The sequence below is a fragment of the Oenanthe melanoleuca genome, chromosome 2 (assembly GCF_029582105.1).
Source record: "Oenanthe melanoleuca isolate GR-GAL-2019-014 chromosome 2, OMel1.0, whole genome shotgun sequence".
In the NCBI taxonomy this organism is placed as follows: Eukaryota; Metazoa; Chordata; class Aves; order Passeriformes; family Muscicapidae; genus Oenanthe; species Oenanthe melanoleuca.
The window spans coordinates 96377925-96397552 of record NC_079335.1 but is presented as its reverse complement, the minus strand read 5'-3'; the positions used below and the strand labels follow the sequence as shown (position 1 = coordinate 96397552).

The window sequence follows — 19628 nt, the reverse complement described above, 5'->3', positions numbered from 1 at the left end:
CACAACTTCCACATGGAAGTTGTTGTGAAAGCACAAGCCAGTATTTTAAATTCCTGGGCATTGTGTTGGTCTGCTTCTTCAATTCTGCTAACTAAAGGGACATTTCGATGTGCACGGCTCACCAGCAGTTTAACGACGGTGTTTTAACCCAGTGTGGCAGGGACAGTCTTGCCCTCTAGAGCTGGCCTGGTGCCAAGCTCAATGGAGTACTTGACCCATGAGGCTGGGTCCCAGGAGCTGTAACACACAAGGAATAAATAGTAATAAATAACAATGGATGGTCCGAAACACCAGCTCACATCAGTGCTCTGTGTATACCAACATTTCTACATTTTTTACCACCAGTAGAGCTGAAATTGAGCCAGTAATTGTGGGAAATTTTAGGAAAGTATGTCAAACATAGACAAGATAATAGTGTCTGTCGCCCTTTTTTTTTTTTTAAATAGCATTGTGGGGTGCCATTTTTATTGTCTATCAATGACTTCCAGATTGTTTACTCAGTTCACAAATAAAAATTAAAAGGATTTTGAAGCAAGCGGTTAGAAAAAGTCACAGAAAACTGGAAAAGGACCAGAGGATTTCTTCAAAATGTAAGTAGTATCAAACTTCAAAATATAAAACTGAAGTATTCTTGACAATAAATATTCAATAAATTTATGAAAATATTCCAAAACACTATGACAATTCCTATTGTCTTGTAAAACAATAAGCAGCCACCCAAGAAGCAAGCCAAAATAGTTTGTTTTGTAGCTGTAGAACCTTTTGTTCTATCATTTAAACTGATGGACCATCCACAGCCAAGTTATTTAAGAAGAGGATGAAGGAAATTACTTCAGAAATTTCAAACTCTCATTTATGCTACTTACACTTGTGTGTTTACTGAAGATCATATGGTGTCTTATCAGAGCTACACCGAGGGCAGATTTTATGATAAGCTTTGCACTGATGTTCATTAAAAGATGTTAAAGGCTCACTTTTATGCTGCATCAGCAACAAAGCTGGAGTTATGATACAGGCAAAGAAACACCAGGAAACACAATTTTCTTTTCAATTCCACTGAAATGGCTGTCTCTGTCATCTAAATTAACCTGTTCGTTCAGCTAAGGATCACACCATGGGGTAATAAAAATTTGTTTTGCCTGCAACATGTCCAAAATTCATGATTTGGAACAAGGAACACAATGTGGACTTTGGAATACAAAATGTAGATTTGGTAACAGCGCATTACTCACAGCCTGGCAAGGAGGACCCTCAGAAAATAAATACAGTTGGCACTCTTTATCACTCCAAGTAACACAACATTCTTCCAGCGTCCTGGATTATGGAAATGTTCATGAATCAATATGCAGTACTTTTGTTTATGATTTCTAACTAGACCCTCTAACGGATGTTCAAGTGCTGTGATGGAAGCTGTGTTTACAGTGGTTAACACCAAGTTTTCTAAAAGGTTCACAAATACAGCTGGTATCCCATTAAGTTGAATTCAAAAGAGGTATAAAGGGTCAATATGTTAGGAACAAGTCACTCTATTAGGAATTGGTAGCAATCATTATGTCAGCAGAGAATATAATGCTGCAGTATCAAAACATTTATTTCTTGTAATGAACTTTTAAATTTCAAATTACTGCAATGAAGCAACACTATTGTTCAAACAGTATAATATAATGAAAAAAAAATCTGACACATTCCTATCTTCCCTTTCTGGAACCAGTTTCTTCTTTCTTTGCACTTTCTTTGGACTTTTACAGCTTTGGAACAGCTACCTCCAGCGCTAACACAAATGAATAGCACAACTAAAGAGACCTATTTTGAAAAGTACAAGACTAACAGATATCTTAATCTAGGTGCCCAGAGCCTATCCTACATTTTCATTTGAAAATACTAGCATGCCTTCTCATGATCTTGCTTATTTGGAAAGCAATGTAGCTGGTAATGTTTCTTTCACAGGCCTTTAAAGAAAAATTAAAATCCATAAACTAATAGGAAATTCTAAAAATAAGTCATGCTAAAATTGCAAATGGTATTTTGTCATCCACCTTTATTCAGAATGTGTTGTTTCATGCTTCACCATTTTAAGAATACAGGCTAGAGAGACACTGCATATAATTCTTTGAACTATGACATGATTGGTGAAAAGCTAATATTTAATTGATAGAGGTTGTTAGGCTTTTAAAACTAAATAATCTTAAAATATTTGACATTTCTTTGGTAATCTTTGCAATGAAAAATCAGTAGAAGAGCACAGAATCTGCTTTTTCACCCCTGCAGTATGTAAAATAGCAATCACTGCAAGCCAAAAGGCTTGGAAAAGCATCATGAATAGATTCAGGAATTTTTCTTTCATTTTCAAAATTCTAACGTTGGACTGACTGTGAACATGAATTAAGGGAAAGCTATGACATAAAACCTGGAAAACTTATGTGAAGTTCACACATCTGAAAAACTCACTTTCAATATTATGCCAATTTTATCCTTGGGATTAAATGCTTACAAGGAAAAATAAAAGAAAAAAAAATCATCCCATATGAACAGAAGGACATGGAGTGCACAGCGTAGAAGAGCCAAGTGAAAGTGCTAATGTGACAGGACAAGAGGTTACTACTACTGCAAGCAGAAACACGTCCTTGTCAGGCTTTCAATCTGATTTCTGCATGGTTTGATGTGTTCTACTCAGAGAAGAAAGCAAACCATGTCAAAATGAGTTTTTACAGAAAATGTATTTAACATTGTCTTCCTTAAAGCATGACAGAGACCCTGTATTTGCAAGGGGAAGGCAGCATATCATTGAATCTGAGAAATAAACCAGATTTTATTCAGGAAGTAGATTCCTTTTCATTTGAAGGCATCAAAACAATTTGAAAGACAATAGAAATACTTAAACTCCAAAAGATAAATGAATGCTCAGGAGTTTTATTGTAGTGGTGCCAGAAACAGGACAAGATGATCCTGAAAATTATAACAGGCTTAAGTGAAATAGAACAAACAAAAATTAGGCCCCACATTTTAAGAGTTGGGGATATTAAAAAAAACCCTCTGGAATTATGTTGCATCTGGAGGCAAAAAAGCCTCTGAGATAGACTGGGGTAATTTTTTGACATTACATTAATTCTTTCAGTAATTGCACAAAAATCCAGGGACTAAATGACAAAAACAGATACAGATCTCCCAGGAAAAGTCATGAAAAATTTCGATCAGCCAGAATGCCAACTTTGGGCATCTCATCTTACAACTGACAAAACTCCATAGTATGTAATCAAGCCCTAATCTCAAATATCCAGAGGCAGACCTCAAGGGAGGCAAGGAGTGTTTACATCAAAACCTGTCTTAAACCAGTGGGAACACTGGTGATGCAAAGTACAACACCCATATGACTTACTTTGATGAAAAAAAAATTATTTTTTAAAAAATCTCACACCAAAAACTCTGAGATGTCTCAGCAGCAGGCAAGCTAACAGAAACACTTAGTATACTCAGGGGCACAATACAGGAATACAGTATTTCTTGTAGATGAGGTAATTACTAGAAAACTACAAGGCAGGAATGACTGGATTTAGGAAGCAGCTGTATCTGATTTACATGGGATCTTGTCAGGGCCTTATCTTGAAGGTGTATTAAAATTCTATAGCTGGCACAGCAATCTACTAATAAAAAGTTGCTTTATTATAAAAATTTTGGAAATAAATAAAAGAAATAGGTAGCAAAAAGACAGTAACGCACAGAAAAAAAAATTTAAAAACCAAACCAAACTGAACAAAAAACTGAACAAACACAAATCCCAAAGAAAAAACAAACAAACTCAAACATCTCAGCAGACATTTTCCATCCACAAGCTGATGCAATGGAAGAATCCATCTGCAGTACCTACCTTGTCTCTTACCTCAATTTGAGCTCCCCAAACCACACTTCTTTCAGTTTCCCTGGTTGAGCTTTATGGAAAAAATTACAAAAGATGCCAGTGGTTCATATACCCTGGTACCCTCCCTTCAACTGTGGGCAGTCCCAAGTAAGAGGTGCAAAGTCTACTCAGTAGGTGGCCATAGGAAGAGTTGCTCCAACATGAAAAGTTTCCTCATGACCTCAGACAGTAAAAGTTGGCTTATCCTTTAAACACAACTGATTACACTGACATGGATCCCTTTCAAAACTGTTTTTCTAATTTATTATTACAACTTTCTATATTCTTGCAAAGAACATAAATAGCTTATGGGGTTTGGATCCTCATCCTTTAAATATACAGATGTTGCAAGAAGTAGGGTTTGGGAGAATTTTGGGTGTGTTTTTGGGTTGGAGGTTGTTTGGTTTGGTTTGGTCTGGATTTCTAGTTTCTTTGGTTGTTTGGGTTTTTACTGGCTGTTTGATGGCTTTTTTTTTAACTAAGTCCCCGTGCCTCCTAAATTGCTGCAATTTTCGCTCAGGTAGGGAGACATCCAGGCTGCCTTCAAAGGACTGAGCTGGGATACTCAGAGCAGGTCACCTACATCAGCAAAAGTCTCAGTTCTCCTACTCTGGGAATCCCACAACCAGCTATCTTCCCTGGTTGCTTCTAACTGAGATACGTAGGAGGGAAAATTCACTGTTGTTGATAAACTGCCAGTTTATCACCACTACAGTATTCCAGTTCTTGTTTTAAACTAACTCAGGTACTTCCACATTTACATGACAGCGTAGACATATCTTTCATAACTTCTGGAAATTTTTGATATGAACTCTTGCTTAATTCCTTTGTCTCTGCATATAAATAAAACCTGGAAAATAAGTACTATAATTCTAGAGTAAGTTGTGTACTTCTGATGGAAGCTTTTTAGTGGGATAAACACTGATAATTTCATTTTTTTTGGTATTTGACTTAACCATTTGCAGATTCAAAAATAACATTTTGTTTTCCATAGAGGGGCTACTTGGCTTCTCTGTGCTTCTGAGGGAAGGAAGCATGTTTTTAATAACTTTTTGGAAGTCCTAATGGAGTCTGTCGACATATATGTTTTGTTGTATCCTGTCCTGTCCCCTATTATCCACTTATTTATATCTTGCTCTTCAATATGTTTCTTTGTATGCATTTTAAGGAACTTCAGAACTTCATTGTGCTAATCCCTTGGATTATCATCATTAAGGCCAATGAAGTTTCATCCCCACACCTTAAATGAGATCATTAGCAAAGACTCTTTGGCCCCCAAAACTTTACGTAAGTTAGCATTGTACACAGCCATGGGCATAGATCATGGCTATAAAGACATAAACCTTCGATAAATTTTATAAAAACATTGAAAAGTGTAAGATTTCCTTCACCACAGCAAGCACCACCTAACTAAATCCATTCACCTAGCGCTGCTAGCCCGGCTCTACGAGGGAGTGTTTTAATACACACTTAGTGTTTCTGCAGCTCCACAGCGCTCTGTGCAGCTGCCCACACGAAGCCAGGCTGCCATGGGGCAGTGGGGAAGAGCAGCACATTTCCATGGAAAACACCGAAACCCGTGGGCTGCCAGGGACAGGTGAACCCCCTCGCCAAAAGCCTCCTCACAGGCCAACAGCGCCCACAGGTTCACTTCTCCAGCTGCTAACACTTCTTGAGCTTTTCCTCGTGGTAATCTCAAAGCCTCTGGCCTAATGACAGCGTGCAATTACCTCTGTAACTCGACTTTTCACCGTGTCACTTTGGTCACAAATCAATTACAGCAACGCACGCAGGCTTCAGAGCTGCCGAGCCCGCTGAGCTCCTCCATCAGAAGGAGGAGGAAGCACAGCAGGAAATCAGAGGAGGGAATCAGAGGGAATCAGAAGGAATCAGAGGGAATCAGAAGGAATCAGAAGGAATCAGAGGGAATCGGAAGGAAACCAGCCGGGGCAGCAGCCGATTCCCGCCGTGCCCGCTCGCTGCGTCCCGCCCGTCCGTGGCCTCCGTGTGGCGCGGTGTCCGGGCCGGGGCCGGCGGGGCCCGCACGGTGCCACGGCCAGGCCGCAGCCGGGTACAGCCAGGCCCTCAGCCCCGGGCGGGAAGGCGTGAGGGGAAAAGGGGGAGGAAAGGCCCTGCCATCCCCCGAGGGATAGCGGGAGGAGGGGCAGGAAGGGCTCCGGCCGCCGGATTCCCCTGGAGAAGCGCCGCCGAGAGAGAGCAGAGTGGCCAAGAGGGGCTGGCACGGACTGAGCCAGCACCCCGTCCTCCTGCACCCTCGGCAAGTTATATCCGTCTTTATCTTGACTCTCAAGCTCTATTTTTTTTCCCCCTCTCATTTTACTTTCCCTCCCTTCCCTCGTGGAAAAAGGAGCAGGCGGCCCACCTCACTGAGAAATGCTGTGTACTCGCACTGCCTGGAATGGTCTTAAATCCATTTTTTCATTGAGTATAAGAGGTTTGATAGCTGTCTTCTTAAAGATGTGCTGAACACTACAAAATTAAAGCAAACATGTTCAGAAAACACGCCACTTAGGTGGTGTGATGAAGACAGAGACTTTAGACAAGCCAGCAGTCTGGTAACCTAAAACTTAATAGTCAGCAGCAACTCACAGGTAAATAGCAAGGGACTGATTTCAAGTGGGAAACCTGTGTGGGAGTTTACTTCCCACAGTGGCACAAACATAGGAAGATTAAACCCAAGTAAACACAAGACAGGCATGTTTCTCGCTAAGACATAAAATACTGCTTTTCTCATAGTTTGCAGTTAAAATTTAGTAAGCAAATGAAGAGAATTTCGTTTGGTAGGCAACAAATTTAAGCTCTGCGGAGGCAGAATATAAAGTGACACTCCAGCTAACAAGTTCATTTTGTGTCTATGCTGTTTTTCATTTAATTAATTTAAGAACTTCCATCAGCTTGAAAGGGACCAGGATCAGACCCTTGAGAGAGCGATTGTTTTTGAAGCATTGCAAGCAGTGAAAATTATTGCAGTATTCAATAATTTATTCTGACTGGTTTTTTGGTTTCTCCACCACTACTATTCTCTTAATTATTTCTCAATCTTTTCATGAGTGAAAACAACAAAAATTAGGGATGTATTTTTTAAATTGATTTTGTTGTTAAATAGAGAAAAATAAAATAATTCATATGGATCAAATTTTTAAAGGCTGATCTAGGCAGGCATTTTCCCAGGGATTGTAAGTTAGCCTTATTTAAAATTACCTCAAAGACGAAGTACAGAATTTTAGTTTATTTTAAAGATGGTTCTAAAAGGAAAAAAAAACAACTCCAAGAGTTAATTAAATTATGTCTGTGCATTTATGACATCTATATATAGATGCCAGTTAACAGAATTTGCATCTTCCTGAATAAATGCCAAGAAAGTAAGTGATTCTGGAAACCCACTTATACACAGATTTGCTAAAGTGCCATGCAAAAAGCTTTTATTAAAAAAAGATTGAAATTGCTCATCTTAAAATAACTGTAGCACATGATGTAAAATATACTATAGTCAGTGTGATTTTTTTGAATTTCAGAAGGTAATTAGGCCCCCATTCTTGGAACAAGAGCCCTGCTATTATGATTATCAGTGAACTATAAAATTTTCTCTTCACGGATTTCTACTTTGTCAGGGATCATGCTGGAAATATTAGTGTTAGAAACTGACTGCACATAGAACATTTTTTAGCAGCTGACTTGTCCACCTATATTAAAAAGACAGTTTTTTATACTTATGTGTGCAGGATGATGCTTGAGTCAAGAAAATTAAGGTGTGCTTTGATCTGGACACAGATGAGAGCTGGGAAAAACTTACAAACCACAAAATTTCCATAAAATGTTTCTTAAAAGTTTCAGCTTGAAAATTTTACAAATTCAATCCAAACTAGGAAAGATTTTTTTCAGAAATAAATTAGTTTTGATTGTTTTAAAATGGAGGAAAATGGTTTAACCCAGTCACTTTTAGTGAATTACAGGCAGTCTTTGTTTGCTAGATGACACATGAACCCACCATCTCCAGCACAGCTATCTGGATATTACATGGGTACTTCAATCTCCTTTATTCATCCCTTTGCACACTGTAGAAACACGTCAGTATGTACAAAAAAACAGACTAGACACAATAACTCATGTGATGGCACTTCCTGGAGAAAGTGTCCCAACCACCAACATTAAATTTCTCCTTTTTCTCTCAGTTTTTTGAATAACTTACATGTGTGGAAAGAAAAAAATTTCTTTTACAAGCAGCACTTTTTAGTAAACAATTGTTAACAAACTCTGCTCAGTGAGACATATATACCCTTAACCCCCCAAAATAAAGCCTTTAAAACAGTTTATCAATTATTTTGATTGTAGTTGATCAAGTAAGGTATGGCAATGAGATTATTTACAGGATGCTATTGATCAATCTTTCCATACCTGAATATGCAGTAATGGAAAAAGTGGTTAAAAAACAGACAGTAAAAAGCTTAATATATAAACCCAGTTATCTTTGTCCAGCCAAAGCTAAACTGAAAAGATGAAAGGTTTCATTAATAAAGAGTCTTGCCTCTTACTTTATACTTTGCACTGACTTAGCCCTTGGAAGTCGTCCAGTCTGGACATCTCACATAAAGCTGTGCTGGTAGGATGAGGCAAAGTTTGCAGTGGGATTTCTCAGCAGATATCTTCTTGTGAAAGTAACATGGAGCAGAACAAAGAAAGAGGGACCAGCCCGAAATCTTTTAATCCAACTCCATTTACCTAAATTCACACAAAAAAATTGCTTTGATCTGTGAGGTCAGACCTGAGCTGTTGAAAACTGAAAGCTAATAACATTGTAAGCAAGGGCAGTTGTACTTACTAAAATCACTCCAGAGAGCAGTGGTCTTTGTGTGCTATGACTTGAAATAGGTTTTGATTTTTTTAATGTTTATATTGGAGCCTGTAGCATTAAGGTCAAGGCAGATGTGCAACTCAGCCCTTGGCTAAGATTTTATTCACTGCACACACACTGAACAGAAATAAACGTGCAGCAGCCAGTTCTGTGATTTCTTAGTGAATTTGTTTTACCTCTGTTCAGCACAGTATGTACATTTATTTGATATGGTTTGTTCATTATTTACATTTCTCATGACCATCTAGGCAAACTCCGATATTGTTTCCATAGCTACCATCTGTACATTACTAAAATTCTCCCCTGACCCAGGCACAAATGCTTCTTTTCAATATCTTTGGGCTTTTAAGTGGCAGGTTTTCACGGGTTCTTCCAAATTCAGAAAACCTGACTTTCAACCTATATTCATGGAGCTCTACAGGCCACATATTGCAGTTTACATAAAATATTGCCACTTTGTCTGAGATAAAGAAGCAGCAAAAAACTCCATATGAATGGAAGTTTTATCCCAGTCTAAGCAAGCTTTGCATACAACAAAGACTTCCAAAAGTGGACTGTTACATATCAGAATCTGGAAAAAAGCACAACCAAGTCCAGAGAAACATGAATGTTTGGCTCAGGAATAATGGACTGTCAGCCAATGCATGGGGTATCATAGACTTTACTAGTTAAAAGCAAAAAGCTTTTCTGTGGTGTACCCAGAATCATCCTTGCACACAAACAAGTTCAAAAGGGTCACATCTCCAGAGGTTTCAAGGTGAGAAGCACAGGGAAGCTGATCTTTATTTGGAAACAGGGTAGCATTGTGACACCTAAACCGTTTCAATGCACCTTGGGCTGCAATCCAAAGCTACTAAACTATGACCACAAACCACAGCACATATAGGAGATTTTGTCATAGCAAGAGTCTATTTTTGACTAAAGTACATGAGGTATTGAAAGGAACATTAATGTCCTTTGTATTTTCAAACTATGTCTTCCAATGGCTTACCAGTTCTATCTAGAGCAATCACACAAGAATGTAGCAATACAAAGTATATCATACAATCAAGATTTATTTTATATAATGCCAGAAACAAACTCCAAACAATCATGCATTCTTTCAGCTAATCTTTTCATTCACATTAGTCTTACATAAATCTCTGAATATTGTGTCTTAAAGAAAAATGTTTTAAGCTCCCAATTTACAAACTTTTACAATTTTTGTTATAAAAAAATAATTAAGTTGAATACAGGAAAAGAAGCTGCCTCCAGAGAAGACCTCTGCTAATGCAAGCTGATTGTTTAATCCCATTCAGAAAGCAATTCAAACTCTAATGAGTTGGGTTTGGCCTGAGTCTTGCTGCTAACATTAAAAGACAATTCAGAACACTATTAGCAGAATATTCTAACTATCAGAGGAACATTTTCCAGCCTAAATTTAGTCAGCTAATATCCTTTTTTTTTTCTGGGCCAGCAATGTCCTTGAGCTTAAGCACCCCTTCTCTGACCCTAGAATTCACCAATTCATCTCTGCCATGCTTTTATAAAGGTCCATTACACATTTTCCTCCAGCCTTTGGTTTATGAGGTTAAACAACAAACTCTCTAATTTTTTTCCTAAGGTTGCTTTTTGATCCCCACATAGTCATAACAATGGTAATTTTGATTGCAACAATTCAATAATATTGTCTTTCAGACCAAGCCATAAATGAATACAAGCTTAAGTGTAGGCTCTGAAACTCCATTTAGACATCCAAGAGGTCCAAAACTGAAAAATACATAAATAAATCCCAAATTGAATTGAACTTGCTGGGTGGGTTATGATGAATTTTAAAAGGAAACGGTAATGTTGCACCCGTGTTTTACACAGTCTTTACTGCAAAACCAAGATTAATAAAGATATATTGGGTTTTATTATTAAATTTCTTTCATATTGAACACATCTTGAAAAAGGAAGGAAAGGAGGGGTGAGATTTCTATAGTTTATGGTATCTCTACTGTATTCAGATGTTTCCAGCATCTGAATTAGATCATTGTAGAAAGGAAAGAGTGAAAAAAAAAAGTAAAATGGAAAGGCAATGAGGGGTTGGTTATCTTGCACTGAAGTCTGTTGTTTTGGCTTTGCACTGAAAGTCTTCTAAAGTCTTCTAAACACCATACCTGAACTCTGTCTATTTTCACGTGACATTCTTGCACACATCAAGACTAACAGGAACCCTTTGCTAGACTCGGGCCTAGTGAGCAGTAGGAATGCAACCCAGCAAAGACCTGAGGTATGGAGTAGTGCAGCTCAAGAGAAAACATGGGGAAAGCAAACTGTTATGGGGCATCCTTTTTTAGCATCAGTTATATTTGGGTTTTCTCAAAATAACAGATAGATACTGTACTCTGGCATTATTTCCAAAGTTTTGTTTATGCAGGAAGAGGGTGGATGACAGCTCTGTGCTGCCCAGCAGGGTGTAAACCTGATATGGTGTAAAAGGACAATGTGATACTGTACAGAAGACAAAGAAGTCAATACTCTGCTGAATACAGTGGAAGCAATGTGACTGAGAACATTTCAATAAAGATATTACTTGCTCACTAGGTTTCCCCTTTGGTTTACCTGGCAAGCAGACCTCCAGAAGTCCTTTCTGAGTCACCATATTCTTCTAACTGGAGCTCATGGAAGAGTTGAGTTGAAGCAACCTAACACGGAGCCATATCAGCTGTGTTGCTCTACAGTGTTGACAGACTTCCTGGCTTCTTTGGTACCTCCATTGATTATTCTTTGAGAACTTGCATCTGTAAGAAGCAGCATGGAAGAAAAGTGAAAGAGGAAAGAAAGGTGAAAGAGGGGAAAGAAAAAGATAAGGCAACTTATAACAACAGTAAGATTAGCAAAAGAGGCATGTTGTCAGCCAGGAGTTGAAACTAGAACCAGACAGAAGTAGAGCAGTTTTTGTGTGTTTTATTATATGCTTTTCTAAAGAAGAAAAAAATAAAAATAAAAGCAAAAGAAGTTTTATCACTAGGCAAGTGTTATTGTGGTTGTAGTAAATTTATTTTTGTGGATTTTTTTCATTTCAGAAAAGTTTAAACTTTTTTCTACAAGAGCTCATTTGTTTTCATTTTGAAGTGACAACTTTGTTTAGAAAATTGCCAATGTTCAAATAAAAAATATTTTAAAGGCTTGACCAGATAAAAAGTTTTGCTTCTTCCTTGTTTCCCTGTTTCTCCTCCCATCATTTAGAAAAAAAATCTAGCCAAATTAGTTTGAAACAAAACATTTCCCCAATTTGACTAAAAAACTGAAAACAAAACAGAACTCCATCAAATAAGTCAAGTACGAGGTAAAAGTAATAAATAGCCTTTTGTTCTTTCTTTCTTTCTTTCTCTTTCTTTCTTTCTTTCTTTCTTTCTTTCTTTCTTTCTTTCTTTCTTTCTTTCTTTCTTTCCTTCTTTCTTTCTTTTTCTTTCTACTTTTTCTTTCTTTTGTTCTTTCACTCTTTCTTTCTCTCTCTCTCACTCTCTCTTTCTCTTTTAGAGCAAGAAATTTTTCCTGCAAGGTTTTTGCAGGAAAAACTGTCTGCATAGTCATTTGTATTTTTCTTGCATTTCTACCCTTTTTTCCATGGTAGTTGCACTGCAAGAAGGGCACCATCTCATGCTGTTTTTTAGCTGCCTGAAAGCTAAAGTGTTGCTTGTGTTTTGTCACCATGAATTATCCCATCAAGCAGCACATAATTTGATCAAGTACTGGAAAAAAAAAATAAAATCTTAACTGCACCCTTGCCCTTGTCCCACTTACATGATTTGTATCATTCAGTAATCATTAACTTCTCAAAGTGTGGGCAAAATTTTGCTTTGCAACCCAGAGAATAAAAAGGAGTGGGAAACAAGTTAAACAGTGAATATATTTTATAACATTGTAATTTCTTACTACTTTTCTACTTAAAGGCTAATTTTGTTCATGTGCACACCTACGTGCTTGAGTTGTGAAATTCAGCAGAAGCCTTATATTGGCTGTACTTCTCCATCATCTTTATAAAGTACACCTGCCAACTGCCAGTTAATAATGTCTTAACATTGTGTCCACCTACTTAATTTATAAAATACAGAGTTATTTAGTACTTGCATAAAGCATGTGTAGGAGACTTTAGCTTAAAAGTCTTACACACATGAAAACATCCTTGATTCTTGCTACTCCTTTTCTAAGCTTGAAACTGAATTCAAATCTGAATTTAGTTGTTACTTGCTGAGAGAACTAAAGTTCCACTGCAGACCCCACCACATTTTATGGTAGAAATTATTTTGAATATCTGATATCAAATGTTTGCTTTGTTAAAATGAAATCTATATGTAATAAAGAGATAGCAAAAATATCTATGATTACATGAACTTTTGAGGGTTCATACATATACATATGTAAGTATAGGATATAACTCCATATGAGATATGATAATAGTACACCTTGTCTTATATTGATCTCTCTAAATTCTCCAAAGATCTCTGCTCATGCCTTGGCAATAATAAGTGGCAAGTCAAGTATGGAGACAGGAGATCCTGTTACTGAGAGGTTACTGAGTTGAAAAGAAAATGCAATATCTGTTCAGATGATCCTTATGTTCTCTGGAGATCTATTTAATGACTGATTTTTAACACCATAGTAAAGAACACAGGACAAACTTGATGGTTCTTGTAGGTGTACCTGCTGCCTGCTGTTTCGTGAAAAGCAGGAAATGCTCTGGAAATGCTAGAGGCAGGAAGTCCCACCCCCACTCCTTTCAAACAAGGAAACATACATAAAACCCTTATTTGAGCTAGATAATATATATCAATCCCCTATCTTATCAGCAGTGATCTCACTACACAACAATAGCTGATCTCAATGAATTATATATCAAAATGCAGCCAAAATTGCACGTATTCTTAATAAGTGGTCTTGAACAAGGGAAAAAATATTTGAAATGTAATGTTATTGCGTCTTGTTACACATTAAGAAAAAAATACATCTGAGATTCCCCTTCTCCCTCCATCCTGAATGATTTTTTAAATGGCTTTCCTTGTCACAGCTGAGCTGGAAAGTTAAACTTTTATTCTTTCCTAAGCATTTACTCAGCCTCACGTCAAACCAAAAAATCAAGACTTCAAGTGCAGCTGAACTGAGAGAAACACTGCTGTAATATTTAACTGAAGTACTGCTCTTTTTTGGAATCCAGAACTTCCCTGTAAGACCATAGAGAAGATGAAATCCTAACTCCATTTAAACAGAGAGAACATTGCTGTTGAATTCTCACTGGTTTCAAAGGGACCTGAATACCATCCTGGAAGTCTCCAATATATGTACAAATACCTACTGCTTTGCTCTATGTTCTCTTGAGCAGCTCCCTTAACACCAGAGCAAGAAACACAGCAGAGGAAAACAGATTGCAGAAGGCAAAACTCTGTTACATTATTTAACCCTTCAAATTGCAAACAAGCCTACTAAAGGAAAGATCCACTGGAGTAGAAAGGAGATGTGAAAGATCCAAATAATTAGTGTTTATTTTTAACACAGGAGTAATACTTAGACATATCAATCGTCATTAGAATCTCTCTGTGTATTCACAGTGCAAGAAAATATTGTCTCATAAGAGGCTAGTAGAAGCAAAACATTTTTTAAAAAGGTCAAAAGAAAATAGAAGAAAGGTGGGATTAAGCAAGGTTATCCCCATTGTGAAAATGGAAATCTCAGATTCCAAGTGATGCCCTGATTTGCACTAGGTTACCCAATTTCAGAGTGGAAGAAATAAAAAGCAAAACCAAATTTTAATGGGTAGTACATTCATATCCTGATAGTGATTCCTACAAGTATTTTCTCAATATTTCTATTAAAACAGTTTAGACAAATAAATATATATTTTAAATCATATTAGCACCAAATCTGAACATGAGAGTAGAAAAAAGCATGCAGTACAATAGTTTCAGGGTTTTGATTAATTATTTTGTAAGTTCTGTACAACCTGGACTCCTTAGTATGAAACAACAAAATTTTGCTTCTCCTCTAGCATTCCTATAACTTATAAATTACCATTAAGTGTTAATAAGTCTTCTTATTTGTGATTATGTACAAGAATGAGAAACTACTTCTTTAGATATTACCTGCGCTTAATGGAGAATTCCTAATGAATATTCAGCGCGGCAATTAATTGAAAACTCTAGTTTCTTCCAAATCTGTCTAAATTCTTGCCATTACCCATGACAAGAGCTAGACAGATTAAACAGCAGTGCACAGGGAGCACTGCACAGCTGGGAAATTCTATATCTATATAGTAACATATCTGAAAGAACCTTATAGAAAAAGGATTGTCTTACTTCAAGCTTGGCTGCCATGCTGGGCTGATGGGCAGCACGCATTGATATTCACAAAGCATATGTATGATGGCACACATACCAATATTCATTACAGTTCACCAAAGACATTTTAGCTTAATGGATACAGTTCTTTTCAAACTTCCATTTTTTCCTTTTCAGCTGCTATTTCTAACTGATTGGCTGCCACTAATAGCAGAATTCAACCACTTGTTCTTTCTTCACAGTCAAACTTCAAAATTAATATTTTAGGATAATTTCTTTTTCTTTCCCTGCTAATTTTTCACAGAATATCAATATGTTTGCAACACCAGAATATGAAGTTAAGTTTGTTATTGAAACTGTTTTTCAGCAGCAGCGTCCCTTAGACCTTAAAGCCACAACTGATGTTTCAATTCAAAACTGCTTCTTCATTTCTCTAGAGAAACTTTCAAACTTTCAAATGTTTCAAAATGTAGCCTTTTCTCTGACATCATAGCAAAAAATTGTTCATCTTAAATAGACAATCATAAGAAATATGTACAAGTAAGTACAAACTTGAAAGCATGTGGATATATGTACAAAGAAATGCAATACAATACAGTAACCACATCTACTGGATTTTAATTAATGGTAACTTTTAAAACCCAATTGTTCTTTAAATCCATCAATACAAATCCTTTGAGTAAAAATCCTTTGAATATTTTGTTTGTCTGATCAAATTCAAGTATCTGAGAAATCGGTATCTGTACAGGATGGATTCATGACTTAGGGCAAATATGCATTTAGAAACCAATTAGCTTCCTAGGTATATCCTCAGCAACAAACAGGAAGGGATTCTCGAGAAACCAATATTATACATCACAACGTCTTTCTGAAATGCATGTTACCACATCTGATTTTCAGTCAGAAATTAGGCTCTTCAGGGTAACACTGAATGCCTACTGGTATTCAGAGCATAGGTCCTATACACTCTACTTACGAAACTATCCTTTCACTGAAATGCTTCTACAATGCACCAAATCTCTAAGATCAGAGTTTAACATTCACATGTGATTTAACACCTAGATTCTCTTGTTGTCATAGTACTCAGTTCAGGAGAAATGCATGCATGGCTTTATTGCCTGTGATGTACCACAGAAATAACTTATTCTTTTTTTTCTTTATTTTCCTTACATCCAAAGCTCACTAAAATGAGGGAGAATGTGGGACTAGCCTGAATATGGATCACTGAAAATTTCAAGATAAAAATTAAACACATGAATTGGTACAACTTGAGAGGTAGAGTACTTCCTGGAAGAAATGGAAAAAACCAAAATAAGTGTGAAGTTCTCAAGTGCCACTTACTCCAACACCTCTTTTATAGTATCTGGACTAAGTTTTTATGTTCAGAGACTACTTTATGTAAGTAGTTCACTGTATATGTGTGTATGAGCACAGAAAAAGACTCAACTCAGTTTGTGCTATAGCTAAGTTTCTATCCAATAAAAGAAAGTTCAGCTACTGGCAATGCTTTAGACTCTCTAATAATTGATATTGCATAAACATTATAACTTGAAGCCAATTCAAACTCCCACTACAATTAGAAACACACTTCCACTTGTCATCAATTTTTTCTGTTTGTCTGCATCAGATGCATATGGTTATGTAGTATATCTATTATGAAGGCATCAATGAAAACTTGCATTACAAAGGAATAGTAATGACTTTGGATTAAACACTGAATCAATTTTGGTTCACCACATAAAAAAATATCCCACATTCCCCTCAAAAAAGAAACAGTAGGTGAGTGAAAAAAAAGTTCATAACTGTTTAAGAGAACTGTGGAGAAAATTAGCATACCCTACTAATGGTTATTACACTTTGGAGCCCTACACCAAAGTGGCTGGAAAATTCTGTCATACACTAAGTTAGAATCATAGAATTGTTTATGTTGAAAAGGCCAATAAGAACTTTAAGGTCATTGAGTCCAACTCTTAATCTATCACTACCAAGTCCACCACTAGATCAAGTTCTTAAGTGGCACATCTACATTTAGGATCATATTTACAGGAAAATGGACATATACTAAGTGAACCAGCTTAAACCTTCTGAAAATCGTTCATCTGTGTGGGTAAACAAGCGGATGTTGCAAGAAGAAAGAAGAAGCAGAAAGCTGCCCACAGAACATAGGGATGTTAGCCCTAGTAAAATGACTTATAGCATCAACCAATTAGATGAAGAAAAAGACATGAGCTTGCCTTGTGGACAAAGCAGAGCTGCCATTCAAGAGATGCATGGACAAAGCAGAGCTACCAATTAAATAATGTGTGATTGTGTAGTCCAAGATAAGAAGTAAATATAAACAATGTTTAGAGGCACAATAAATGTCTTTTTCTTGATTCACATTGAATCACTCGTGCAGAGTCGCTTTGGTTTTTCCTAATCTACATATCTTCTAGGATACCTCCAGAGACAGTGACTCAACCACTTCCCTAAGCAGCCTATTCTAGTGTTTGACAATCTTTTCAATGAAGAAGTTATTGATAATATCAAATCCAAACCTCAACTGAAGACATTTCCTCTTGTCCTATCACTTGTTACTTGGGTGAAGTGGCCAAATGCACTTGGTTACACCTCCTTTCAGGTAGTTGCAGAAAGCAGTAAGGTCTCCCATGGGACACCGTTCTCCAGACTAAACAACCCCAACTCCCTCAGATGCTTCTTCAAGTACAGAGCACAAAACTGAACAAGGGATTCAAGATGCAGCCTCATCAGCACCAGGTACAGAGGGATGACCAGTGCCCCAGTCCTCCTGGCTGCACTGTTGCTGATACAGGCCAGGATTCCATTGGCCTTCTTGAGCACACTGCTGGCTCATGTTCAGCCAGCACCTCCAGCTCTTTTCCACCAGGCAGCTTTCCGGCCACTGTGTCCCAAGCCTGGAGCTCAGCGTGGGGTTGTGACCCAAGTGCAAGACTTGGCAATTGGTCATGTCGAATCTCATCCAATTGCCCTTGGCCCATCAGTCCAACCTGTCCAGATGCCTCTGCAGACCCCTCCTAGCCTCCAGCAGATCAACACTCCTGCCCAGTTTGTCATCTGCAAAACAACTGAGGAAATACTCAGTCCCATGTGTGTAAGTGTGTGCTTCATGACTACAATAAATCATAAAGCATCCTGTAGAACTGATTGCTGCTAAGAATGCTATAAAATGTTTTTTAAAGACAGAAGTCATGATTCTAACCTTAGTGGTCTGCCACATTGAGGCTTCTGCTAAACTTTGTATCTAGGAAAACCACATTCTCTAGAGAAAGGAAATGACACTCAAGACTGAACATTTGAGATGCTTAGAGTGCTCTTTTTTTAAGAGTTCCGAGTCCGGCCCAAGTTTTCTAACCCAGACTAAACTCAGAGTCCTAAAATATAAGCACAGAGAATAACAGACTCGTCTTTGAGCAGGCCAGACAAGCCAGTGTAAATGCCACTTTTCTGGGTTAGCTAATGTATTCTGACTTTCAGCTTATAAACCTCCTAAACCAAGAACACTACATGATTTTTGGTCCAACTTGGTTTTTGCTTTGCCTGTTCTTGTAGACATCACCCTATCCCTACTCCAGTTGTATACAAGTATTGTTGATTTCAAATAAAGACCTGAAGGCAATTAGGCAGTCTGTATACCAGAGGATGTCACTGTAGTTTAAATGCTACAGTAATTCTTCTCCTATGAATTGAGGAGAAAGAAAAACGATATAAATTCCTAGAGTCAGATGCTGAGACACATGACATAGAAAAGACACCCTCTGCTCTACTTTCCATTTCCCACAAAGATGTGCACAAAGAAGAGAACAATAAAAGTTCTGCAAGAAGAGATTGATTTGCACAAGCTTTTCTATGACTTTTAGCTGAAGCCTGTAACTCTTCATGGACCCAGAATCAGGCACATTATTTTTCCTTTTTATTTATTTATTTTTTTTTTTTTTTTTTTTTTTTTTTTTACTTTTTTAAAATTGTTGTGGTTTCCCATAGTTTACAGAGTAGAAAGGGGCAGTATTTGTAGACCTATCCTTGCCAGGAAAAGGAGAAATAGAGAAGATTTACTATCTTGGAGCAAAGATCTGACTAGACTTCTGCAATACTGTCCTTAAGTTGAGGTAGAAATAGGATTATTTTTCTCTGCTCTGTCAATGACTGTATTTCTGTCCACACTGGATTTAATCTGCTGTTTTATTGACCAGTCATTCAGTCTTGTTGGATACTTCTGAAATTCTTCTGTCAGCCTTGCCCTGCATACACCAATTGTCATCTCCCAGCTCACCTCTTTTTCAGGTCAGTTAATTTTTTTCCCTGACAATTCAGGGAAATTTCCCTGACACAAGGCAAATGTCATGAAAAAATGAAAGCGGTGCAAACTACCCAATTCACCCTTCACTGCTGACCTGTCTTTTTAGAAACCTAACCTTTCAGACAGACACTGATTTGCAAGCATCTGGGTTGAGGCAACAGCAACACAGTTTTGAAAGGTGCAAAATAAAACTCAAGCCATTATCCAGCAGTCTGGCAATCAAATTATATTGCTAAGGTACTC

General features: G+C 37.4%; 1 long non-coding RNA gene across 1 annotated transcript in view; it reads right to left on the bottom strand.

Moving 5' to 3' along the window:
• LOC130249133 (uncharacterized) overlaps positions 1-6164 on the bottom strand; it is a 237307-nt gene extending 231143 nt beyond the window's left edge. The window contains exon 1 of the long non-coding RNA XR_008839744.1: positions 5626-6164. This is a non-coding gene — a long non-coding RNA (uncharacterized LOC130249133). The remainder of the gene's footprint in view (positions 1-5625) is intronic.
• Between the last annotated feature and the right edge of the window lie 13464 nt (positions 6165-19628).